Source organism: Psammomys obesus, unplaced genomic scaffold, assembly GCF_907164565.1.
Source record: "Psammomys obesus unplaced genomic scaffold, mPsaObe1.curated_primary_1811, whole genome shotgun sequence".
Classification (NCBI taxonomy): Eukaryota; Metazoa; Chordata; class Mammalia; order Rodentia; family Muridae; genus Psammomys; species Psammomys obesus.
The window spans coordinates 1,544,769-1,572,355 of record NW_026586550.1 but is presented as its reverse complement, the minus strand read 5'-3'; positions in this window follow the sequence as shown (position 1 = coordinate 1,572,355).

The following is a 27,587-nucleotide window of genomic DNA, read 5'->3' as shown; positions in this document are numbered from 1 at the left end:
CCTCACCAGTTATTAATTCTCCTGTTATGAGAACGTCACTAGTTAATCTGCTAGTAAAAGTGGATGAAAGACATAAAAACAAAGCCATGAATGTCTGGACTTTCCACAGAATCAGCTCTAGCTTATGCATGTGACACACATACACCATGTATATTTGATTTTAAATCACCTGCACTTTTTAAAAATGGTATATTTTTGAAATTAGATGAATTTTTTTATGTAAAACCACTAGGAGCTAATCTTTGAAATAGGTACAATAAACTCTTAATAAGTGGCAAATGTTTAAGTTACACAATTTGGGAAGATCTTTAATGGATGTAAACAAGTCTACCCTCTCACTATTTTGTTTTCATCTCTCAAAGTGTACTGCCTATTCCATGGCTAGGCAACTAACAATCTGCTTGGGGATTATGTGGAGTAGTAACTTTTTTAAGTTATATTTTCTTTCAGCAATAAAAATTTTTGGGTGATTTTAAAAGACTGTGTATCAATAGATTATACTTTTAATTCATTTATTAATCACGCAGTGGGTGGCTGCTTTTTTTCTGGTGGAGGATTTACTAAAAAATAACACATCTATGAACACTGAAGTGTAATTTTTTTTATAAGTATAGACTATTCTTTCTCTTGAGTGAATGACTTGCAATTGAGTGACTGAGACATTTGGTATGTGGACACTAAATTGGTATAAACTGCCAGAATATCAAAGTGGTCAAAGTAGATATAATGCATCTTTTAAGTTGCAGAGAGATATAACATCACAATTTTAAATATATATTTAAAGAAATTATATTATAAATAAATATATATTTAAAGAAATTATTTAAAATAAATATTGGAGTGGTTTAAGTCATCAGTTCCTGAACAAGTAACTTATTTGAAGAACTACCAATGTCCTTTGTTATATTTAGTATTGATTTATTATGAATACATAATCACAAATATGATACCTACTAATGGATACAATACAATGTTTTAGTATGGGGTACAGAGCTGAACAGAGAATTCTTAACAGAGGAATGTAATTGGCAGAGAAATACTTAAAGAAATGCTCAACGTCCTTAGTCATCAAAGAAATGCAAATCAAAACCACTCTGAGATTCTACCTCACATGCATTAGATGGCTAAGATTAAAAACTCAAGAGATAGAGTCTTTCAGAGGCCCTCTGTGATAAGCTTCTGTCCTGTTCCCTGTTTTCTCCCTCTTCCAATGTCCATCCCATTTGCCTTTCTGAGTGAGGACTGATCATCTTACTCAGGGTCCTCCTTTCAGTTAGCTTCTTTGGGTGTACAGATTTTAGTATATTTATCCTATATAATATGTCTATTACCCACTTATAAGTGAGTATATACCATGTGTGTCTTTCTGCATTTGGGATACCTCACTCAGGATGATCTTTTCTAGATCCTACAATTTGCCTGCAAATTTCATGATTTCCTTATTTTTTAATTGCTGAATAGTGTTCCATTGTGTAAAAGTACCATGATTTTTGTATCCATTCCTCCTTTGAGGGACATCTGGTATCAAAGCAGATGCTGAGACTCATAGCCAAACTTTGGGCAGAGTGCAGGGAATCTTATGAAAGAATGGAGGAATAGAAAGACCTAGAGGTGACAAGAGCTCTAAAAGGAGACTAACAGAACCTAGAAATCTGGGCACAGGGAACTTTCTGAGTCTGATACTGCAACCAAGAACCCCTGCACAGGTATAGCCCATGACAAATAAGTTTCCAAGTGGGAACCCTAGTAATGGGAACAGGGACTGTCTCTGACATGAACTCAGTGCCTGGCTATTTGATCACCTCCATCTGAGTGGGGAGCAGCCTTACCAGGCCACAGAGAAAGACAATGTAGCCAGTCCTGATGAGACCTGATAGGCTAGGCTCAGATGGAAGAGGAGGAGGACTTCCCCTATCAGTGAACTTGGAGAGGGGCATGCGAGGAGATGAGGAAGGAAGGGTGGGTTTGAGAGAGAATGGTTACAGTTGGGATATAACTTGAATAAACTGTAATATAGACAAACTAACTAACAAACAAAAACTCAAGGGATGATGCAAGCTGGACAGGCTGTGGAGAAAGGGGAATGCTCCTCTATTTCTGGTGGGAATGTAACCTTGAACAACCAATTGGAAATCAATCTGGTACTTTCTCAGAAAATTAGAAATAGTGTTTCCTCAAGATCCAGCTATACCACTCTTAGGCACATATGCAAAAGCTTCCCCAACATTCAAAAAGGACATTTACTCACCTATTTTCATAACATCTTTATTTGTAATACCAGATTCTCGAAACAAACTAAACATCCCTCAATGGAGGACTAGATACAGGAAAAATGGTACATCTATACAATGGAACACTACTCAGCTATTAAAAAACAGGAAAATCATGAAATTTTCAGGCAAGTGGTGTGAACTAGAAAAGACCTTCTTGAGTGAGTAATCCAGAAACAGAAAGCACATATGGCGTTACTTATAAGTGGATATTAGCCATATAATATAGGATAAGTACACTAAAATCAGTAGTCCTAAAGAAGCAAAACAACAAGGAAGACCCAGGGGAAGAGACTGAAACCTCACTCAGAAGGGCAAACAGGATAGACATCAGAAGTAGGAGAAGACAAGGAACAGGACAGGAACCTTCTACAGTGGTCCTCTGAAAGACTCTACCCACCAGGGTATTGAAGGAGATACTGAGCCTCATAGCCAATCCTTGGACAGATTGCCAGAAACCTTCTGGAGAAAGAGGGAGATAGAAAGACTTGGAGGGGATAGGAACTCCACAAGGAGAACAACAGAGCCAAAAATCCTGGGCCAGGGAGGCCTACAGAGACCAATACTCTTACCAAGGACCATGCATGAAGAGGACCTAACATTCCCCTTCTCCCCCGTCCTCCCCTCAGAGGAAAGCCATAGGTTTCCAAGTGGATTCTCTAGTAAGTGGACTAGGAAGATTCGAAGGAGGGAATGACAGCAGAGATACAAAATGAATTAAATGTAATAAATAAATACATATTTTAAGAATTCTTACTATATAAAGCAACTTTGAAGCTTTGAAGTAGGTGAATAAACATTATTTCATTTCCTGAAGATTTTATGCCATCATTATTATGAAATGTACTGGATTCAATAAGTTCTGAAATTTGATGAGTATAAACAATTTGTTTTTATTTAAATTGTTAATTGACTAGTTCGGGTTTTACTGTTAATTATAATTCTGTTTATATTGAGGTACTATTGAAAGCAGCATATTTTGGCAGCCTATGTCTTCTTTATTTGTTTCTTTTTTAATCCAGTCAAATAGTCATACATTTGAGGTATTCAAAATTATAAGGCACATGGCTATTTATAAGATTGGTTTGCATCAACTGTCTTTCTGTTATCACTTTTCTCATTTTTCTTTGTGCTCTTTGAGCTTCATTTTAGAAACATTACTATTCTACCTGATTTACCTTACATATTAGCTTATCATCTACAGTTGTTGGATAATGTTGGTTTTTGTTTAGTTTCATTCACTTTATAATGTATCTCCAAGAAATATAATTAGAGTTGTCATAAACTATTAGGACTGTCTTATATAGAAAGGATATTTGTAATTTATGCATGAATATTTGTTGTGAATTAAAACAAAATGTATTTTGTAGCTGTTGAAATGTTTGACACTTTAATGCTTTTCTTTAATAATTCTTCCCAGGAAAATTGTTAGTTAGTTCTTCCTGGAAAATTAATTCCCACTTGGTTAAAATAATTTCACTTTTTTTAACTTTTATTGATTACACTTTATTATTTTATATCCCCCATAAGCCCCTCCCTCTTCCTTTCCCAGTCCCAACCTCCCCCCCTTTCTGCATGCATGCCCCTCCCCAAGTCCACTGATAGGGGAGGTCCTCCTCTCCTTCTTTCTGATCTTAGTCTGTCAGTTCTCATCAGAAGTGGCTGCATTGTCGGGGTTCTAGGTTATCTCCACAGAGAGTCCTTGGTTGCAGTATGAGTCTCTGGGAAGTTCACTGTGTTCAAATTAACTTGTTCTGTTGCTCTCCTTGTGGAGTTCCTGTCCTCTCCAGCTTTTAATATTTCCCACTTCTTACATAAAATTCCATTCACTCTCACCATCGGCTGGCCATCAGGCTCAGCATCTGCTTTGACAGTCTGCATGGCAGAGGCTTTCAGAGGCCCTCTGTGTCAGGTTCCAAGTTTGTTTCCTGTTTTCTTATGGCTTTCAGAGGCCCTCTGTAGCAGGTTCCTAGGTGGTTTCCTGTTTTCTTTTTCTTCTAATGTCCATCCTCTTTGCCTTTCAGGATGAGGATTGAATATTTTAGTTAGGGTCCTCTCTTTTGCTTAGTTTGTCTAGATGTACAGATTTTAGTGGGTTTATTCTATGTTGTATGTTTATATGAGTGCGTATATACCATGTGTGTCTTTTTGCTTCTGGGACAACTCACTCAGGATGATCCTTTCCAGGTCCTACCATTTACCTGCAAATTTCATGATTTCCTTATTTTTCATTGCTGAGTAATACTCCATTGTATAGATATACCACAATTTCTGCATCCATTCTTCAGTTGAGGGGCATCTGGGCTGTTTTCAGCTTCTGGCTATTACAAAAAAAGCTGCTACAAACATGGTTGAGCAAATGTCCTTTTTTTGTACTTGAGCCTCTTTTGGATATATGCCTAGGAGTGGTATGGCTGGATCTTGAGGAAGCACTATTCCTAGTTGTCTGAAAAAGTGCCAGATTGTTTTCCAGAGTGGTTGTACAAGTTTACATTCCCACCAGCAGTGGAGAAAGGTACCCCTTCTCCACAACCTCTCCAGCATGTGTTGTCACTTGAGTTTTTGATCTTGGCCATTCTGATGGGTGTAAGGTAAAATCTCAGGGTTGTTTTGATTTGCATTTCCCTAATGGCTAATGAAGTTGAGCATTTCTTTAAGTGCTTCTCTGCCATTCGATATTCCTCTACAGAGAATTCTCTGTTTAGCTCTGTTCCCCATTTTTTAATTGGATTCCTTGTTTTGCTGCTTTTCAGCTTCTTTAGTTCTTTATATATACTGGATATGAGTCCTCTGTCAGATAAAGGGTTGGTGATGATTCTTTCCCAATCTGCAGTCGCTTTGTTTTGATGACAGTGTCCTTTGCTTTACAGAAGCTTTTCAATTTCATGAGGTCCCATTTATTGATTGTTGCTCTTAGAGCCTGTGCTGTTGGTGTTCTGTTCAGGAAGTTTACTCCTGTACCAATGAGTTCTAGGGTATTCCCCACTTTTTTTTCTCGCAGATTTAATGTGTTTGGTTTTATGTTGAGTTCTTTGATCCACTTGGACTTCAGTTTTGTTCAGGGTGATAAGTATGGATCTATTTTAATTTTTCTACATGTAGACATCCAGTTGGACCAGCACCATTTGTTGAAGATGCTTTTTTCCATTGTATGGTTTGGCCATCTTTGTCAAAAATCAGGTGTCCATCAGTGTGTGGGTTTATTTCTGGGTCTTCTATTCGGTTCCATTGATCCACCATTCTGTTTCTATGCCAGTACCATGCAGTTTTTATAACTGTTGCTCTATAGTACAGCTTGAGATCAGGGATGGAGATACCTCCAGAAGATCTTTCATTGTAGAGGATTGTTTTAGCAATTCTGGGTTTCTTGTTATTCCATAGGAAGTTGAGAATTTTTCTTTCCAGGTCTGTAAAGAAATGTGTTGGCAAATTGATGGGAATTGCATTAAATCTGCAGATTGCTTTTGGTAAGATGGCCATTTTTACTATGTTAATCCTGCCAAGCCATGAGCATGGGAGATCTTTCCATCTTCTCATATCTTCTTCTAATTCTTTCTTCAGAGACTTGAAATTTTTTTCATACAAGTCTTTGACTTGCTTGGTTAGGGTTACACCAAGGTACTTTATGTCATTTGTGGCTATTGTGAATGGTGTTGTTTCTCTAATTTGTTTCTCAGCCCTTTTTTCTTTTGTATACAGGAGTGCTACTGATTTTTTTGAGTTAATTTTGTATCCGGCCACTTTGCTGAAGGTGTTTATCAGCTGTAGGAGTTACCTGGTAGAGTTTTTGGGGTCACTCATGTATACTATCATATCATCTGCAAATAGTGATAATTTGACTTCTTCCTTTCCAATCTGTATCCCCTTGATCTCCTTCAAGTGTAGTATAGCTCTAGCAAAAACTTCCAGCACTATGTTGAAGAGATATGGAGAGAGTGGGCAGCCTTGTCTTGTCCCTGATTTCAGTGGGATTGCTTTAAGTTTCTCTCCATTCAGTTTGATGTTGGCTATAGGCTTGCTGTATATCGCCTTTACTATGTTTACATATGTGCCTTGTATCCCTGATCTCTCCAGGACTTTAAACATGAATGGATGTTGGATTTTGTCAAATGCTTTTTCAGCATCTAGGGAGATTATCATGTGTTTTTTTTCTTTCAGTTTGTTAATATGGTGGATCACGTTGATGGATTTCCATTTATTGAACCACCCCTGCATACCTGGGATGAAGCCTACTTGGTCAAAGTGAGTAATATCTTTGATGTGTTCTCGTATTCGGTTTGCAAGTATTTTGTTAAGTGTTTTTGCATCAATGTTCATTGATGCAAAAACATTCTCTTTCTTTTTTGAGTTTTTGTGAGGTTTAGGTACCAAGGTGATTGTGGCTTCATAGAATGAGTTTGGAAATGTTCCTTCTGTTTCTATTTTGTGGAATAGTTTGAAGAGAATTGGAGTTAGCTCTTCTTTGAAGGTCTGGTAGAATTCTGCGCTGAAGCCATCTGGTCCTGGGCTTTTTTTGGATGGGAGACTTTTGATGACTGCTTCTATTTCTTTGGGGGATATAGGACTATTTAAGTGATTTACCTGGTCCTGATTCAGCTTTGATAAGTCAAATCAATTAAGAAAATTGTCCATTTCACTTAGATTTTCAAATTTAGTGGCATATAGACTTTTGAAGAAAGTCCTAATGATTATTTGGATTTCCTCAGTGTCTGTAGTTATGTCCTCCTTTTCATTTCTGATTTTGTTGATTTGGATGGTGTCTCTCTGCCTTTTAGTTAGCTTGTCTAAGGGTTTGTCGATCTTGTTGATTTTCTCAAAGAACCAGCCCTTGGTTTCATTGATTCTTTGAATTGTTTTATTTGTTTCTAATTGATTGATTTCAGCCCTGAGTTTGATTATTTCCAGCCATCTACACCTTTTTTGGAGTGTCTGCTTCTTCTTTTTCTAGGGTTTTTAAGTGGGCCATTACGTTGCTTGAATGAGCTGTCTCGAGTTTCTTCTTGAAGGCACTTAGTGCAATGAACTTTCCTCTTAGCACTGCTTTCATTGTGTCCCACAAGTTTGGGTATGTTGTGTCTTCATTTTCATTGAGTTCTAGGAAGGCTTTAATTGCTTTCTTTATTTCTTCCCTGACCCAGCTGTCCTTTAGTAGCAAGTTGATCAGTTTCCATGTATATGTAGGCTTTTTGCTATTTCTGTTGTGGAAGTCCAGCTTTATTCCATGGTGATCAGACAGGATACAAGGGATTATTTCAATCTTCCTGTATCTGTTGAGACTTGCTTTGTGACCAACTATATGGTCTATTTTGGAGAAGGTTCCATGAGGTGCTGAGAAGTAGGTAAATTCTTTTGTGTTTGGGTGTAAAGTTCTGTAAATGTCTGTGAGGTCCATTTGACTCATGACCTCTGTCACAGATATTGTTTCTTTGTTTAATTTCTGTTTAGTTCTCTGTCAGATAAAGGGTTAGTGAAGATTCTTTCCCAATCTGTAGGCAGTCGCTTTGTTTTGATGACAGTGTCCTTTGCTTTACAGAAGCTTTTCAGTTTCATGAGGTCCCATTTATTGATTGTTGCTCTGAGAGCCTGTGCTGTTGGTGTTCTGTTCAGGAAGTTGTCTCCTGTGCCAATGAGTTCTAGGCTGTTCTCCACTTTTTCTTCTAACAGATTTAGAGTATCTGGTTTTATGTTGAACTAAAGAAGTTGAAAAGCAGCAAACCAAGTAATCCAATTAAAAAATGGGGAACAGAGCTAAACAGAGAATTCTCGACAGAGGAATATCGAATGGCAGAGAAACACTTAAAGAAATTCTCATCCTCATTAGCCATCAGGGAAATGCAAATCAAAATGACCCTGAGATATCACCTTACACCCATCAGAATGGCCAAGATGAAAAACTCAAGTGACAACACATGCTGGAGAGGTTGTGGAGAAAGGGGAACCCTCCTCCACTGCTGGTGGGAATGTAAACTGGTACAACCACTCTGGAAATCTATCTGGTGATTTCTAAGACAATTAGGAATAGTGCTTCCTCAAGACCCATTTATACCACTGCTAGGTATATACCCAAAGTTTGCTCAAGTACACAAAAGGGATATTTGCTCAACCATGTTTATAGCAGCTTTATTTGTAATAGCCAGAACCTGGAAACAACTCAGATGTCCATCAATGGAGGAATGGGTACAGAAATTGTGGTATTTTTACACAATGGAATACTACTCAGCAATCAAAAAGGAGGAAATCATGAAATTTGCAGGCAAGTGGTGGGATCTAGAAAAGATCATCTTGAGTGAAATATCCCAGAAGGAGAAAGAAAAACATGGTATACACTCACTTATATAGACTTATAAGATATGATAAACATAATGAAATCTATACACTTAAAAAAGATAATCAAGAGAGCTGACATGGGGTAAGATGATCAATCCTCGTTTAGAAAGACAGATGGGATGTGCATTGAATGTATGACAGGAGTCTACTGAGAGCATTTGAAAGACTCTAACTGGCAGTGTTTTCTTTTTCTTTCTTTCTTTTTTTTTTCTGGTCCCAAGATTTTATTATTATTATTATTATTATTATTATTATTATTATTATTATTATTATTATTTTTACATTATAAATTTTTATTTATTTATTTATTTTACAGTTTATTCATTTTTTTATTTTATCCACCCATAAGTCCCTCCCTCATCCCCTCCCTATCCCACCCTCCCTCCTCTTTCTACATGCATGCCACTCCCCAAGTCCACTGATAGGGGAGGTTCTCCTCTCCTTTCTGATCTTAGACTATCAGTTCTCATCAGAAGTGGCTGCATTGTCATCTTCTGTGGCCTGGTAAGGCTGCTCCCCCCTCAGGGGGAGGTGAACAAAGAGCAGGCCAATCAGATTATGTCAGAGGCAGTCCCTCTTCCCATTACTATGTAACCCACTTGGATACTGAACTGCCATAAGCTATATCTGTGCAGGAGTTCTAGGTTATCTCCATGAATAGTCCTTGGTTGGAGTATGAGTCTCTGGGAAGTTCCCTGTGTTCAAATTACCTTGTTCTGTTGCTCTGCTTGTGGAGTTCCCATCCCCTCCAGCTCTTACTAGTTCCCACTTCTTACATAAAATTCCATTTACTCTGCCCATCAGTTGGCCATCAGGCTCAGCATCTGCTTTGACAGTCTATACTGCAGAGGCTTTCAGAGGCCCTCTGTAGCAGGTTCCTAGGTTGTTTCCTATTTTCTTTTTCTTCTGATGTCCATCTTCTTTGCCTTTCAGGATGGGGACTGAACATTTTAGTTAGGGTCCTCTCTTTTGCTTAGTTTGTTTAGATGTACAGATTTTAGTGGGAGGAGCAGCACAGCAGTATTCGCACAGTGACCAGCAATCAGAACTCACGGCCATAAAACACAAGTGATTGTGTTTCACAGGTGAGAGGATACCCCACGGTGGGGGATTCGATCAGCTTTAACTCACCCGCTAAACCGAGTAAGAGATCCTGGTTCCGCCAGGCGCGCCATCGCCAGCCCAGAGATACACACCAGTGTGATCTGGTCACTGTCCCAGACTGAACTGTGGGCCCTCAACACCATAGACTGGATTTCCCAGTCGAGAGATAAAACCACGGAGCAGGAAACGATTGGGACCAACCTCAGGTTACCTAGACATCACCTGGAAAAGACTCGGGTTCTGCGGGCGCCCCAAGAGCCAGCTCGGACCCAGAGCCCTGACCCAGGCGCCTGCATGGAGCCCTGCCTACGGGCCTGATTCGCCGCCTCAGATAGAACTGTGGGCACCAGGGCACCAGGCACCAGAGACTGCATTTCACTGGCAGGTGCAAACCCACAGGGAGGGAAACAGCTGGTCTGATCTCAGAGCTCTCAGCCGACACCGACACCCCCACCCCGAAAAGGACTAGGGAAAAATAACCCAGTTTAGGCAGCAGCCAAGGCTCCGAACGGCCAGAAAGGCGGAGCCACAAGCGGGCATCTGTGCCTGTGGGTTCTACTCGCCACCCCAGACAGAACAGTGGTCCCCAAAGCAAAGACTGGGTGTGTCTGGCAGGAGGAAACCCCCAGCGGAGGGGATCATCAGCTCTAATGCTTAGGACACCCAAAACCAAAACACTTCCTGGGTTCACGCAGACTCTAGGCTGTAATGCAGGCAGGAGCATGTGCTCAGCCGCCATTAATGAGTTCCCCTAGGGGACTGGGACACACAGCTGCATCCTCAGACCTACAAAAGCCAGAGAGCCATTACAGCAGCCCTCACATACTGTGCCAAGGATCAACCAGTTATCCCTAGCTAGACTGACAAAACTGTGGGAATCCCTGGTCCTTCAAGAGGGCTGCACCCACAGCGTCTGGACCAAAGCAGTGCCTGCAGCCACCATCCCAGACAGGTACACACAGCTTCTGGTCCAGAGTGAGGCACCCAGCCTCCAGACCAGAGCAGCGCCCCCAGACGCCAACTCAACCTATGTGCACATTCTCCAGGTCCAGAGCGGAGACTCATCCTCTGGCCCAGAGACTTGCTGAGTGCACCTCTCACTTTCCCGGACAGAACTGTGTGCCCCAGGATAACAGACTGAGTTTCCCTGTTGGGAGAAAACCCCACAGTGTTTTCAAAGCAAAGACTCATGACCAAACCTTTGGCAGAGTACAGGGAATTATAAGAAAGAAGGGGAGTTAGACTGATGGGGAAAGGAAAGGAGCTCCACAAGGACCAAATATATCTGGGCACAGGGTCTTTTCTGAGACTGACATTCAACCAGGGACCATGTATGGATATAACCTAGAACCTCTGCTCAGATGTAGCCTGTGGTAGCTCAGTAACCAATTGGTTTCCCATAGTGAGGAGAACAAGGACTATTTCTAACAGGGACTCAATGACTGGCTCTTTGGCCTCCCCAACCCCCAAGGGAGGAGCAGTCTTGTTAGGCCACAGAGGAGAGCTTTGCAGCCAGTCCTGAAGATACCTGATAAAACAGGATCAGATGAATGGGGAGGAGGTCCCCCCTATCAGTGGATTTGGCAAGGGGCACGGTGGAGATGAGGGAGGAAGGTAGGGACTGGGAGGGAATGAGGGATCGGGACACGGCTGGGATACAGAGTTAATAAAATGTAACTGATAAGAAAAAAATAAAATTCAAAAGAAAAATTTCTGTTTAGTTGACCTGTCCTTTGTTGAGAGTGGGGTGTTGAAGTCTCCCACTATTAACGTGTGGGGATCTATATGTGGTTTAAATTTTATCAATGTTTCTTTAACAAATGTGGGTGCTCTTGTATTTGGGGCATAGATGTTCAGGATTGTGATGTCTTCCTGGTGGAATTTTCCCTTGATGAGTATGAAGTGTCCTTCCTCATCTCTTTTTATTAATTTTGGTTGAAAGTCTATTTTATCAGATATTAGAATGGCTACTCCTGCTTGCTTCTTGGGTCCATTTGCTTGGAAAGTCATCTTTCAACCTTTTACCCTCAGGTAATGTCTATCTTTGTGCCTTAGGTGTGTTTCTTGTATGCCACAGAATGCTGGCTTTTGTTTATGTATCCATTCTTTAATCTGTGTCTTTTTACTGGAGAGTTGAGTCCATTGATGTTGAGAAAGATTAATGACCAGTGGTTGTTAGATCCTTTGATTTTGATGTTGGCTGTGGTCATAAGGTTGTGTGCTTGGTTGCTTTTTGTTTTACTGTAGTAAGGTTAATTTTTCCCTGTGTTTTCTTGACAGAAGGTAATTTTCTTGGGTTGTATTTTCCCTTCCAGTGTCTTCTGTAATGCTGGATTTGTGTGTAGGTATTGTTGAAATTTGTTTTTGTCATTGAATATCTTGTTTTCTCCATCTATGAGGACTGAGTGTTTTGCAGGGTATAGTAGCAGCCTAGGCTGACATCTGTGTTCTCTTAGGGTCTGCATGATATCTGTCCAGGCCCTTCAGGTTTTCATAGTCTCTGTTGAAAAGTCAGGTGTGATTCTAATGGGTATGCCATTATATGTTACTTGGCCTCCTTTTTCTCTTGCAGCTTTTGGTATTTTTTCTTTTTTCTGGAAGCTTACTGTTTTAATTATTATGTGGTGGGAGGATTTTCTTTTCTGATCAAATTTGTTGGGTGTTCTGTAGGCCTCAGGTATTCTTATTGGCTTCTCCTTTAACTTGGGGAAATTTTCTTCAATGATTTTGTTGAAAATAGTTTCTGGGCCTTGGAGAAGGGAGTCTTCTTTTTCCTCTCTACCTATTATTCTTAGGTTTTGTCTTTTCATATTGACTTGGAATTCTTGGACGGACTGTGTCAGGAATTTTTTGGATTTAACATTTTCTTTGACAGAAACAACGATTTCTTCCATTGTATCTTCTACACCTGAGATTCTTTCTTCCATCTCTTGTAATCTGTTGGTTATGCTTACCTCTGTAGTTCCTGTTTTCTTCCCTAAATTCTTCCTCTCCATTATTTCCTCCATTTGTGTTTTCTTTAATTTTTCCAGTTCTATCTTCAGGTCTTGAGTTGTTTTGTTTACTTCCTTCACCTGTCTGATTGTATTTTCCTTTTTCTTTTAGTTCCTTCAACTCTGTCTCTTTTATTTCTTTCAGTGATTTAATTATTTCTTCTCTGAAGGCCGCAAACTGTTTGGCTGCATCTTCCCGTATTTCTTCATGGATGGCCATAATCTGCTTGTCTTTATCTTCCTCCATTTCCTTACGAATAGCCATGATCTGTTTGGTTTTATCTTCCTTTAATTCTTTACATATTTTATTTTTTTCCTCTATTATCCTCTTCATCAGCATAGTTGTAAGGTCATCTTCTTGATTTTCTATTATGCTGCAATGTTCAGGGTTGTTGGCCCCTGGATGGCTGAGTTCTGGAGATCCATATTGCTGTCTTTTGTTGGTTGAGCTTTTACGCTGACCTCTACCCATTGGGCTGATTTAGGTTTTGGCTGTTAGTTTCTGTACTTCCTGGAGTCCTGAGGTAGGGAGAATCCCCTTGGCCTGAAGATGATTTTTCCTGAAGTAGTCCTCCTCTGCTTTTTGGTTATGGTCACTGTATGGCCAGTGTTTCTCAGGAATTGCCACTGCTCACCTCAGGTGTATAGCCCTGAGTAGTAGCTGTGGTCTTTGTTAGGCAGGGGGGATCTCCTCTTACCCATAGAAGTTCTCAAGACAGCTGCCCCACTGCTGGGTTTCTCTTTATAAATTTAGTGAGCTGCTGCTGTTACAGTTTTCCAGGTACAGTCCTCTTGAAGATCCTGTTGATTCCCTAGCTGTCGGGTTTTCTCCCAATAGGGAAACTCAGTCTGTTATCTTGGGGCACACAGTTCTCTCCGGGAAAGTGAGAAGAGCGCTCAGCAAGTCTCTGGGCCAGAAGCTGAGTGCTCAGCTCTGGGCCTGGAGAATGTGCACCTAGGTTCAGTTGGCGCCTGGGGGCGCCGCTCTGGTCTGGAGGCTGGGTGCCTCACTCTGGACCAGAAGCTGTGTGTCCCTGTCTGGGATGGCGGCTGCAGGCACTGCTCTGGTTCAGATGCTGTGGGTGCAGCCCTCTTGAAGGACCAGGGATTCCCACAGTTTTGTCAGTCTAGCTAGGGATAACTGGTTGATCCTTGGCACAGTATCTGAGCGCTGCTGTAATGGCTCTCTGGCTTTTGTAGGTCTGAGGATACAGCTGTGTGTCCCAGTGCCCTAGGGGTACTCAATAATGAAGGCTGAGCACAGGGCTCCTGCCTGCATTAGAAAGCTAGAGCCTAGAGTCGGCATGAATCCAGAAAGTGTTTTGGTGGTGGGTGTCCTGAGCGTTAGACCTGATGATCCCTCTGCTGGGGGTTTTCTCCTGGCAGAGACACCCAGTCTTTGCTTTGGGGACTGCTGTTCTGTCTGGGGTGGTGAGTAGAACCCATAGGCACAGACTCCCACCTGTGGCTCTGCCTTTCTGACTTTTGGGAGCCTGGGCATCTGCCTAAACTGGATAATTTTCCCGAGACCTTTTTGGGGTGGGGGTGTCGGCTGAATGCTCTGAGATCAGACCAGCCGTTTCCCTCCCTGTGGGTTTGCGCCTGACAGTGAAACGCAGTCTCTGGTGCCCTGGTGCCCTGGGGCCCTGGGGCCCACAGTTCTATCTGAGTCGGCGAATCAGGCGCAGGCAGGGCTCTGTGCATTCGCCTGGGTCCCCGGCTCTGGCTCCGGGCTGGCTTCTGGGGCGCCCGCGGAGCCCGAGTCTTTTCCAGGGGATGTCTGGGTGACCTAAGGTTGGTCCCAATTGTTTCCTGCTCCGTGGGGTTATCTCTCGACTGGAAAATCCAGTCTGTGATGTTCTGGGCCCACAGTTCAGTCTGAGACAATGACCAGATCATGCTGGTGTGTAGCTCTGGGCTGGCAACCAAGTGCCTGGTGGAACCAGGATCTCTTCAGAGGTTTAGCCGGGTGAGTTAAACCTGATTGAATCCCCCACCGTGGGGTATCCTCTCACCTGTGAAACACAATCACTTGTGTTTTATGGCTGCGAGTTCTGATTGCTGGTCACTGTGCCAATCCTGCTGTGCTGCTCCTCAGAATGGGAGTCCTCCCGGCACTGCCATCTTGCCCCGCCTCCATAATTTCACTTTTAATTCTTCCAAAAATGTAATAGTGACATGTTCCTTCAGTTCATATCTATATCTATCTAATTATATATACACATATATACAGACACATCAAAAGGTTCCTACATTGACTCCACATTTGAATGAAATCCTAGTTATATTTGCTTCTTTTTCTTATACATTTTTTCCTTTTCTGTCCTATAGAAGTAAACAAGTACATATCATGTTTCAAACTTACTATACCGATAAAAAAGAAAACTTAGGAAGAAGACATAGATCTAGCTATTACTTTCTGAAATTTTTCTCTTTATAAAGTGATAAGCCAATATTTGGGAGTATAAAGAAAAGATCACTTTGTTTTCTCCTTCTGCTGTCCGTCCTCTTTTCCTTTCTGAGGGAGGATTGATCATCATACTCAGGGTCCTCCTTCTTCCTTAGCTTCTTTAGATATACAGATTTTAATATGTTTATCCTATACTAAATTTCTAATATCCACTTATAAGTGAGTATATACCATGTGTGTCTTTCTGCTTCTGGGATATTTCACTCAGGATGATTTTTTCTAGATACCACCATTTGCCTACAAATTTGTTTTTAATTGCTGAGTAGTATTCCATTGTGTAAATGTCCAACAATTTCTGTATCCATTGCTCAGTTGAGGGGCACCTGGGTTGTTTCTCGGTTCTGTCTATTACAAATAAAGCTGCTACAAACATGGTTGAGCAAATGTCCTTATTGTATACTGAGCATCTTTTGGATATCTGCCTAGGAGTGGTATAGCTGAATATTGAGGTAGCACTATTCCTAATTTTCTCAGAAAGTGCCAGATTGATTACCAAAGCGGTTGTACAAGTTTCTGTTCCCACCAGCAATGGAGGAGTGCTCCCCTTTCCCCACATCCTCTCCAGCATAAATTGTCCTTTGAGTGTTTGATCTCAGCCATTCTGATAGGTGTAAGGTGAAATATCAGGGTTATTTTGATTTGTATTTCACTGATGACTAAGGACTTTGAACATTTCATTAAATGTTTCTCTGCTATTCGATATTCTTCTATTGAGAATTCTGTGTTTAGCTCTGTAGCCCATTTTTAAAGTGGATTACTTGATTCATTGCTGCTTAACTTCTGAGTTCTTTATATATTCTAGATATTAGCCCTCTGTCAGATATAGGGTTGATGAAGATCCTTTCCCTATCTGTCAGCTGTCATTTTGTTGTGATGACAGTGTCCTTTGCTTTACAGAAGCTTTTCAGTTTCATGAGGTCACATTTATCAATTTTTGATCTTAGAGCCTGCACTGTTGGTGCTCTGTTCAGGAAGTTGTCTCCTGTGCCAATGAGTTCAAGGTTCTTCCCCACTTTTTCTTCTAACAAATTTAGTGTGTCTGTTTTTATGCTGAGGTCTTTGATCCACTTTTACTTTAGTTTTGTGCAGGGTGATAAAAATGGATCTATTTGCTTTTTCTACATGTAGACATCCAGTTGGACCAGCACCATTTGTTGAAGATGCTGTCTTTTTACCATTGATGGTTTTGGCATCTTTGTCAAAAATCAAGTATTCATAGGTGTGTGGGTTTATTTCTGGGTCTCCTTTTAGATTCCATTGATCCAACATTTTGTTTCTATGCCAAGATCATGCAGTTTTTATTACTTATTGTTCTATAGTACAGCTTAAAATCAGGGTTTGAGATACCTCCAGAAGATCTGTTTTTGTATTGCATTGGTGATAGTGGTTTGTTTTTGTTGGCTTGTTTATCCGTATGAAATTGAGAATTGTTCTTTCAAGTTCTGTAAAAAATTGTGTTGGTATTTTGATAGGAATTGCATTGAATCTGTAGATTGCTTTTGGCAGGATGGCCATTTTCACTATGTTAATCCTACTGATCAATGAGCATGGGAGATCTTTCTATCTTCTGATATCTTCTTCAATTTCATTCTTCAGAGACTAGAATTTTTTTTTTTCAAACAGGTGTTTTACTTGTTTGGTTAGAGTCACACCAAGGTACTTGTTGTTATTAATGGCTATTGTGAAGGGTGTAGTTTCCCTAATTTTTTTCTCAGCCCTTTTTTCTTTCATATACAAGAGGGCTACTGCTATATAATATCATATCATCTGCAAATAGTGGTACTTTGACTTCTTCCTTTCTAATTTGTATTCCGTTGATCTCCTTTGGTTGTCTTATTGATCTAGCTAGGACTTTAAGTACTATGTTGAAGAGATATGGAGAGAGTGAGCAGCCTTGCCTTGCCTACTACAGAGGGCCTCTGAAAGACTCTACCCAGCAAGGTTTTCAAAGCAGATGCCAAGATTCATAGCAAAACTTTGGACAGAGTGAAAGAAAGGGGAGGTAGAAAGACCTGGAGGGGACAGGAGCTACAGAATGAGAGCAATGGAATAAAAAAATTTGTGCAAAGCCATCTTTTCTGAGACTGATACTCCAAACAAGGACCATGCATGGAGATAACCTAGAACTCCTGCACAGATGTAGCCCATGACATCTCAGTCTGTAAGTAGGTTTCCTAGTAATAGGAACAGGGACTCTCTTTGAAATAAACTCAGTGCCTGGCTCTTTGATAACTTCTGCCTGATTTGGGAGAAGCCTTTTCAGGCCACAGAGGAAGACTCTAAAAGACAGTCCTGATGAGACCTGATAGGCTAGGGTCAGATGGAAGGGAGGAGGACCTCCCATATCAGTGGACTTGGGGTAAGGCATAGGAGGAGATGAGGAAGGGAGGGTAGGATTGTGAGGGGCTGAGAGAGGGACTATAGCTGGGATACAAAGTGAATAAACTGTAATTAATAAAACATAAATTAATTAAAACAAAGAAAAGATTACCTCAACAGACCCTCCTTTTAATAAGTGATTTTAATACTTTGTGATATTTCATTGACTTGGTATTAATTGCAATCAATAAATATGTAATATTATTTCTATATGAAAATACTCCATTTTAATACATTTTTCTTGAGTGTTTAATTTTTCTCACAAAATAGCTTGATATATGACCGTAACTAATATCTTTTGAGCCTTATCAGGACATGCAGTGTGATATGTACAAATGCCTAGAAAATATGGAATATTGTTATCAATGAGGTGCTCATTTATATGATTATGTATTATTTTCTTGGTGTTTCTTTTATATAGACTTTGATTTATTTTCTTGTTAGTGTATATGGGAGTCATCACTGTGCTTGCATTTCTGCATTAATATTGGAATTTTCTCTTCTAATTTAAAGACAATATTGTTCTGAATATCATTGTTTATAATTGAATGTTCATAAATACAGTAAAATCCATGGCTTAATATATCTTTATGTGACTCACAATGTATGTCTTGAAATATGTTGTCATAATAGAACATTAGAACCATTATACAATCATTATAATGCTGCCATAAAATGGGGCTCTCAAAAAGATTTAATATATTGAATGTATTAAAGTATATAAATTAACCAGCTTAGAATCTTTTGCCTTACTTTTAGTTAAAGCAGAATATGTGGTTAATATTATGGTTTCAATTTGCCACACTTTTACTTTATGTCATGTTTACATTTTTAAACTATAAAGTCTTTGTTATTGGTTATAATATTTAGATATTTTCATCTGTTTGGATTCAGTCACAAAGTCAGTGTGTTTTCTTCTATCTGTTATTTGAGAGACCACACTACGTGAACTTTAAGAAAAGCAGATTGGGAAGTGTGGTTTATTACACCTGACATGCTCAATTGTCCATCTAGTTAAAACAAAGTGCATCTTCCTAAACAACAAATATGAGTTTTAAACAAGATATTGGCAAAATGTCTAGATTCTAAATGTATTCTTCAAAATGTTATGAGATAGGTTGTGCTAGTTAATGGCATAGTAGATTTTGACTAGTTGTATTGTTAAAAGTCTCATTCTGCATTCTTTCACAATGTAACAATATATCATAAGACAAGAAGATTACACACACACACACACACACACACACACACATATATATATGCTCAGTCTTTTTATTCTGCTTGAAACAAAGTTACTGTGTGCCTAATCAATATCTCAAAATTGAGCTGATTACATGTTTTATGTTTGCAAAGTGATGAGAAATTCTGGGACATTGCTTTTGTGATAAGTGGTAATGTGCAGTCTAGGTTATAGCTATATAGAGTTGTTATTTTTTCCTCTTGACAGACCACACTATACACAAAAGTGGTTGGGGAATCTCACAATGCTATACATTGTAATTAGAGAAACCTGTCATTGTGTTGAGAATGTTGAGCTCAGGAAGATGGAACCCTCAAGGCTATTTTCTCAAAAAAAATACTAACAAATGTAAACTACTAAGTTTATTCATTCATCCCGGCAATGGTGAAGCCCTTTGCCCTTACAGAGAGCTACACTGATACTATGATGATAATGATGATTAGAATGGGAGGCAATATTAATAAGATAAGCTTAGATAAATTAACATTAAAAAGTTAATATGCAAAAGTTAATATGCTTAATATGCAAAACATCACAATAAGGTTAGAGATAGTTTCTTCTTAGAAACAGAAAATGTTATGTCTTAGCTAAGTGAAATAAAACTTGTGTTGTTTTCCTACAGTGTTGAACATGACACTCATAGTCAAAGAATATCTAGTAAGAACAATATGAAGGATTATCCAAGGCATGTGTATTAGGTACTTTTATATTTCTGTGAAAAGTACCATGACTAAAGTCAAGTTCAGAAATGTGTTTATGGCTAATACCCACTTATAAGTGAGTACATACTATGCACGTTTTTTAGCTTGGGGTTACCTGACATGATCTTTTCTAGTTCTATCCATTTGCTTACAGATTTCATAATTTCCTTATTTTTAATAGATGAATAGTATTCCATTGTGTAAACGTATCACAATTTGCACATCCATTCCTCAGTTTGAGGGACATCTCAGATATTTCCAGATTCTGCCTATTATGAATAAAGCTGCTATGAACATAGTTGAGCAAATATCCTTTCAGGTATATGGCCAGGAATGGTATAGCTGGGTTTTGTGGTAGCACTATTCCCAGTTTTCTGAAAAAGTGCAAGATTGATTTCCAAAGTATTTGTACAAGCTAACATTCCTACCAGCAATGAAAGAGGCTTTCCTCTTTCTCCACCTCCTCTCCAGAATTTGTTTTCACTTGAATTTTTGATTTGAGCCATTCTGATGTTTGTGAGGTGGAATCTCAGAGTCTTTTTATATTATATAGGATAAACATAGTAAAATCTACAGACCTTAGAAACCTAAATATCAAGTAGGACCCTAGGGAAGATGCTTCATTCACATTCAGAAAAGAAAAGAAGATAGACTCCAGAAGTGGTAGAAAAGAGGGAGTAGGACAGGAGCCTATCATTGATGTCCTCTGAAAGACTCCACTGAGCAGATACAAAGAATCACAGAAGGGAGATGTATAATGACTAGAAGGGGATAGGAGCCCCACAAGGAGACCAATAAAGAAAAAAAAAAAAAAGCTGACCCAGGGGGGACTACAGAGACTGATTCATCAATTAAAAGCTAGGCATAAAGAGGACCTTGACCCCCTATTCAGCTCAGTCTCCATGTGGATTCCCTAGTAAAGGGAGAAGAGACAGTCACTTACATGAACTTGGTTGTCTGCTCCTTGATCACTTCTCCCTATTGAGGCAAAATAGCCAGCACACAGAGGAAGAAGATGCAAGCAGTCCTGATGGGCCTCCAAGGCTAGGGTCAGACAGTAGGGGAGGAGGACTTCCCCTAGCAATGGACTATGGGAGAGGAATAGGGGAGGAAGAGGATGGGTGAGAATGGAAGGAGATGAGGGAGGCAGCTACAACTAGGGTACAAAGTGAATGATTTGTAAATAATAATAATGATAAATACTTACCATTTAGAAAAAAATAGAAACGTATTTATTTGGCTTATAGTTCCATGGGCCACACAATCCACCACAGTAGAAACTATAGCATCAGGAACATAGACCAGCCTGACAAGAAACAGGAAACAAACTGACTGCATTTCATTTACACACAGGAATGACAGACATCGAGAAAGAGAGAAAGAGAGAGAGAGAGACCCACAGCGAGAGAGAACAGGAAGTGAGAATAAGACTACAAAATTATAAAGTATATCCCTAGTGACATACTCTCAGGTGGTTCTACCTCCTTGAGGTTCCATGGCCATTCTAAACAGTGTCTTCAGGTGAAGACTACGTGTTCAAGTGCATGAGCCTCTGATGACCACTTAATATTTAAATCGGAGCAAGGGGAATTTTATTTTCATCAGATGTACTTTAAGGATATAGGAAGGTTTGTGGAGCAGACACTGCACAGAATATGTTAAACAAGTCTCTTTTTTCTCTTACTGATCTGAATTTCTACCTTTCAATGAATAAATTTTGCTAAAAAATAATTACCCATTTGTGACATTAAAGCAGGCTTATAATGCATCTACAAGCAAACTAAAAACATTGTTTAGACTACTATAAGTACATGGAATCATTGAGCAGTGCCTACAGAGGTATCCCATATACATTTGTCGTTCAATATTGAATAAAATTAAATATTGCCAGAAATCACATTAAATTAATTCTGGATATGAAATATTATATTTAGATTTTGATGTCATATGATTTATGACAATGTTCACAATTAAGTATACATTAAAACTTATTTGCAAACAACCTCTAAATTATGAATATTAATCCTTATTTTAGGCATATTAAAATATGACAAAAGAAAATGCTTGGGGGATTAATATTGATAAATTTTAAAGTTATTATGTCAATTGTGCAGTGATAGCATAGAGCTTCCTGTGTTTTGAAAGAAAAATACAAATAAGCAGAAACAAATTTTTAAGTTTATTTTTTAAAGTATTACTAATGTGTTTAATGTGCTTTCAGTTGATCTTTAAAAGTCCTTTTAGATTAAGCATTCAAAGTCATGTCTAAATTAAATTAAGTGAAACATGTTGCTACAATTCTGGTGAAATTAATCATTCTGCTCGCTGTTTAAATAACCCCTTTGTAAAGACTCAAATTAAACATGTCTGTACTTGAAAAAATGTACCCTAGATATTAAACCATGTGATTTAAGACCAAACAATAAAAATAATTTTGATATTTTGATATTTTTGACACCCTATATATCACTAATTTAGACAAAATGCAATGTAGCATAAGGGTCACTGAATAGGGGCTCACAAATTCTAAATTCTAGTTCTAAAATACAATCATGACCTTGGGAAGATAACTTCACCCTTTAAAATATCAAATTGTTCAAATTTATCATGATAAGGCTATTTTGATCCCTTTCAACTCTATGAATATAAATGTGCTTTTGTCTGGGGAGCAGCTGAATGCTTTCACTTTGTTTTCATGAAATAAACTTTGATGGTTATATCAAATGTGCTTAACTAAAGCTATTTATCTTGGAGATGTGTCTGAAGCATGCATCCTGCTGAGAATGCTTTCAAGTTTATTCTTTGCTTGCTGTATTGCCAACACTGATTCAGAGACTCTAAGGAAGCCCACCAGAGTTTAAGAAGGAGTTCAGTGTCCTATATAGTGCCCCTTCCCTTTATTTACACCGTATGCTGTGCTGGAGTGGACAACACTATTTACAACTCTATATTGTGTTACATAGTTTTTTCATTCTTAACAACAAGACAAATGTATAGAGTTCAGAAAGTTATGTGAAATTAAAAAATAATCATGTATAACATAAGGCCGTGTACTCCGTAATGATTGCTTATGTTTCAGCTGAAGATCAAAAAGCCAATAGTTATCAAATTAATGGAGGTTTCCACAGGATGCCTCTGTAATTGCAGTGCAAATGGCCAGTCTCTGATTTTAATAGTCTGGCTCTGATAGCATAGACTCCATGGTAGTCCTGCAGTACAGCAGACAGCAAACCATAGCTAGAGAAATCAGCTGGACCACAAAGTAAGGCAGCAGACAAATTGGAAGGATCTGCCCATGTGGAAGTCCTGTTAGCCAATATAAACTGTAAAGTGCAGCAGAGTGCACGGTCTCAGCAGTTTTTCCCATTCAAATGAATTCTAACATGAAATAAAGTTGAAAATCAGTTAAAACACTAATTGATATTACTCAAAGAATGACATTGATTACATGTGATGACACATAATTTTCAAATGATATCTTTGTAGATAGGATAATAGTGTTATATGGAATGGCATTGCTTTTGTCCTTGATTTCTCTCTCTCTCTCTCTCTCTCTCTCTCTCTCTCTCTCTCTCTCTCTCTCTCTCATTTTTCCTTCATGTTCAAACTAACCAAACTATTTCTCACACTGATTCTCTTCCCCTGTGCTTCTTATTATAATTCTTCCACTTTCATGCAAATTAGTCTAGACTTTCTAATCAGCCTCTGATTCTCCTCTGTACTTGTAACTCAAATTACTATACAAAGTGACATGTAAATTACCACATCCTATCAGTTGTCTTTATTACACCAGCAAGTATAGCACTGTAAGATCAAAATCAGAGAGTCAATGTAATAAAGTGTCAAAATACTAGAAGTCCAATAGGCAAAGAATTTAGAATCCCAACTTCCATTTGAAAGAATACTGGTTGAAGGCAGACGATGAGGAAGCAGACATGGTGACTTGGCAGATCCAAAGCAGAGATGTCAAACATATGCAATGAGCTTTAACCTCAGGTAAACTGGGAATCTGAAAACAGACTAAGAGTAAACATGCTAGAGGATGTCGGAGCCTGTTATTCTATGTGCAAAAGGGCGGACAGTAGATGCTAATATCAAGAGTGGAGAATGACTACTTCACTAAGGAAGGTGTGAAAACCAAGTGTACTCCTGGTACTCTCATATATTCCCATGATTCTGCTTTGAGAAATGAATCCTTGTCCATTATGCCAACCAATCTACAATCTACGGTAGTTTGGTATAGTAGGGTAGTTGGACTAATACAAATGGCAATTAGTGCTCATCTAAAACTGCCTATTGAATCCCCTGAATGTAGTTATATATGTTTTAGGTATAAGATTATTCTGTACGTCAAATGCTGGTTTCTCTAACACTCCTATCTGGTTACAATCCTTGTTCTAAGAATCTCCTGTCTCAATGTTGTGTAAACACTGATCCTGAAATGTCTCCTGATATGGCAATAAAGCAGCTAACAGACAATTGCTAAGCAGGGGAGATAACAGTGCTGGACTTCCTGCCAGCCAGGAGAGGAGAAGTTAGAAGAAGAAATATGGGGATGCAGCCATGAGATTCAGCCTTGGACAGATGTCTAGGAGAGACCAAGAGAGGAGCTGGAGAAGAAAAGCTACAAAGTACAAATATCTGTCTGATTTACTAAGAGGAAGCCAAATTAGCTTAGAGGGTTAATAATAGAATAATAACTGCTCGCTTATTGTGCTGTGGATTTTTTAAATTATTTATTAATTGCACTTAACTCACTTTGTATACCCCCTGTGATTCCCTCCCTCCTCCCACCCCAATCCCTTCCTTCCTCCACCCTCTGCATGCAAGTCCTCCACTCTCCTCCCCAAGTCCACTGATAGGGGAGGTCTTCTTTTCCTTCCTTCTGATCCTAGTCAATTAAGTCTCATCAGGAGTGGCTGCATTGTCTTCTTCTGTGGCCTGGCAATGCTGCTTCCCCCTCAGGGGGAGATATTTAAAGAGCAGGCCAATCAATTCATGTCAGAGACAGTCCTATTACAACGGAACCCACTTGGATACTGAACTGCCAAGGGCTACATCTGTGCAGGAGTCTTAGGTTATCTCCATGCATGGTCCTTGGTTGGAGTATCAGGCTCAGGAAAGACCCCTGTGCTCAGATTTTTTGGTTCTGTTGCTCTCCTTGCGGAGTTCCTGTCCTCTCCAGATCTTACTGTTTTCCACTTCTTTCATAAGATTCCCTGCATACTGCCCAAAAGTTGGCCATAAACTCAGGATCTGCTTTGATAGTCTGCAGAGCAGAGCCTTTCAGAGGTCCTCTGTCTCAGGCCCCTGACTTGTTTCCTCTTTTCTCCTTCTAATGTCCATCCTCTTTGCCTTTCTGGATAGGGATTGATCATTTTAGCAAGAGTCCTCCCTCTTGATTAGTTTCTTTAGGTGTACAGATTTTAGTAGGTTTATCCTATATTATATGCCTATATGAGTGAATATATACCATGCACATCTTTCTGCTTCTAGGATAGCTCACTCAGGATGATCTTTTCTAGATCCTACCATTTACCTGCATATTTCATGATTTTCTCGTGTTTTTTTTTTCTAGTAATCTACCATTGTTTAGATGTACCATACTTTCTGTATCCATTCCTCCACTCAGGATCTTTAGGTCGTATGTATTGCATTTATATTTTAGTCTCTTTCCTAAGATTGTATGTTCTGATAAAAACAAAAGTCCCCAAACATCTATTATCTGGCTCATGACTATTCAGCTTGGGAAAGGATAAATTATTTGAAAAGAAATTGAGATACATGTAAAACTACTAGGGTAATAATAGATACATGGATTGGTTATATGCTAAGCGTAACTTTCCTGCATTTATTAATGTATTAATCATATAAAATGTGTACAGTAGTGTTTATCACATTCCTGAGTGTTAATGATGAGCAAAGTGAAAAAGTCACAACCCTGCTCAAATATGCAATTGGAACTCTGATGCAGTGCCCTGTTATCTAACCCTCAGTTGAAGTGTGTCTTAACATTTCCTGAAAGATGAGAGGGTGTAAATGCTATAGAATAAAGATGAAGGAGAGGTGGAGGATGAAATGAAATAGGTAGAAAGTAATGAATCACAGATAGTAACACTAGAGTGGAGATATTTCTGTTGACTTATTCTATAATGAGGCATGTGTCTCACAGAGAATTGAGCCTGAGTAAGGGCATTTTCGACAGTGCTACATACACAGGTAACTGTAGAGATCACAAATATGTGGCATATTTAAGAAATGTTGAGAAGCCAAATATGATTAAAGTACAATTTTACAGTGTGGAAACAAAATACTATAACTGTCCATAATGGTAGAAGAAGATCTAATTCTCAGTTACAATAAAGGTTATTTGTACAAAAAGTGTATTGTTTCTTAAAACTCTGGCATATTTTACTAAAACCACTGTTTATTCTATCATAAATACAGAGGTAGAAACAGCACATTATGTACCAGATATATCATTGGATCATTCAGAACAATATTGTGAGTGTAATAGATATTAATAAAGTACTGTGACCTGCCTGTCTTTTCTATGTCCTCACAAATATACAAACTAAGTCATATTTGGTACTAACAGAACTCTAGTTTCATAAATGAAATGTCAGTAATACACTGTAAAAAAAAATCAGAAGATCATAAAATCTGCAGCCAGTGAGAGATCAACATTTCCATGATAAGACTATTGGCATTAGAGGAAAGTCACCAAGAACATTTTTTAAAAGCCTCCCAACTCAAAATTCTTCTTATATAATATATTTTGGTTACAAATTATTGTGAATTTTATTTACGTATTTAATCAAAAATACTAACATGTACTATTTTATAAGTTTATTTTGTACATATCTCTAGATTGTTAGCTTATATGTTCCCTTTATTTTTAAATAAAATATTATTTAAGTATCTTTAAATTTATGCCTTGCCACTTCTTTTCCTTCACGACTGATATCATTGTTTATCACTGTAGTTCCTTTAGGGTTTCACATTTTATTAAATGTCTTCAGGCCCATGCTACCAAACAAAGCATACTTCTCTGGAAATAATGGACAACACACATATTTTGCTAATGAAGACTTTGAATTTGGTAAGTGGGATTGGTTGTAAATTAAAGTAAAATTATGAATATAAAATTTCTCAGGAAATTTATCATGCAAATGAAAGAAGTATCATTGAAGTTCATTCATATCAATCAATTTTTTTCACCCTTTTTCAAGTCATCTTCAACAGGCTTCATTTTTAGTATTTAAAGTCCACATACATGGTTCATATATTTTAATGTAAATGAATACTCCAAGCTGTTATAAAAGCACACAGGTCACAGCAGAGATAATAATTCCAAAGGTTTGCCTCAGAAGCAGACATTTATGATGAACAGCTTTTTTTTGGCTTCTGTTGTGACCTCCAAATTACTTAGCACAAAACAAATGATAAGCTAACTGAACAAATTATCCAATAATGAGAAATCATAAATGCTGAAGACTTTACATATAACGAGATAAGCATTTCTCTTTTCATTTAATTTTAACTAATAACAATTAAATTTTTGATGTTTATTATTTTAATTAGTACAATATTTAAGATATCCAAATTTTGTTCTTGTGTGGGAAGCATTATGGTTCTAACTCTAATACTTTTGAATTCTCCTGACGTAGATTCAGTTATCCACAGTCTACCATCATCAGATTTTTAAATGAAATGTTATGTAAATAAAAATTTATAATTTAAGCTTTAAGATGCTCTGTGTGGTGTACTTAAATTCTCTGCCATGATGCATGAATCATCAGTCTGTTCAGTGAAGTTTTTTTACTCTCATGCTGTAAATCCAAGTGTCACACCCCACTTAGTAGCTTACTTGCTTATGTTTAAGTAAGCTTTGCAGTGTTGAGTATTTTAATTAAGGAGACTTTGCTTTACTTTTCATGATTCCAAGTGTATGAGTAATCATACTAGCTATTCATATGTGCTAAAGAGAATTCAAAAAGTGTTTTCTTCAGTTGAGATTGATAATACCTATAGCAAAATTAGATACAGAGGGGGTAGGGAAGAAGAGAAAGCTGAAAGGAAGGAATGAAGATCTGCTCACAC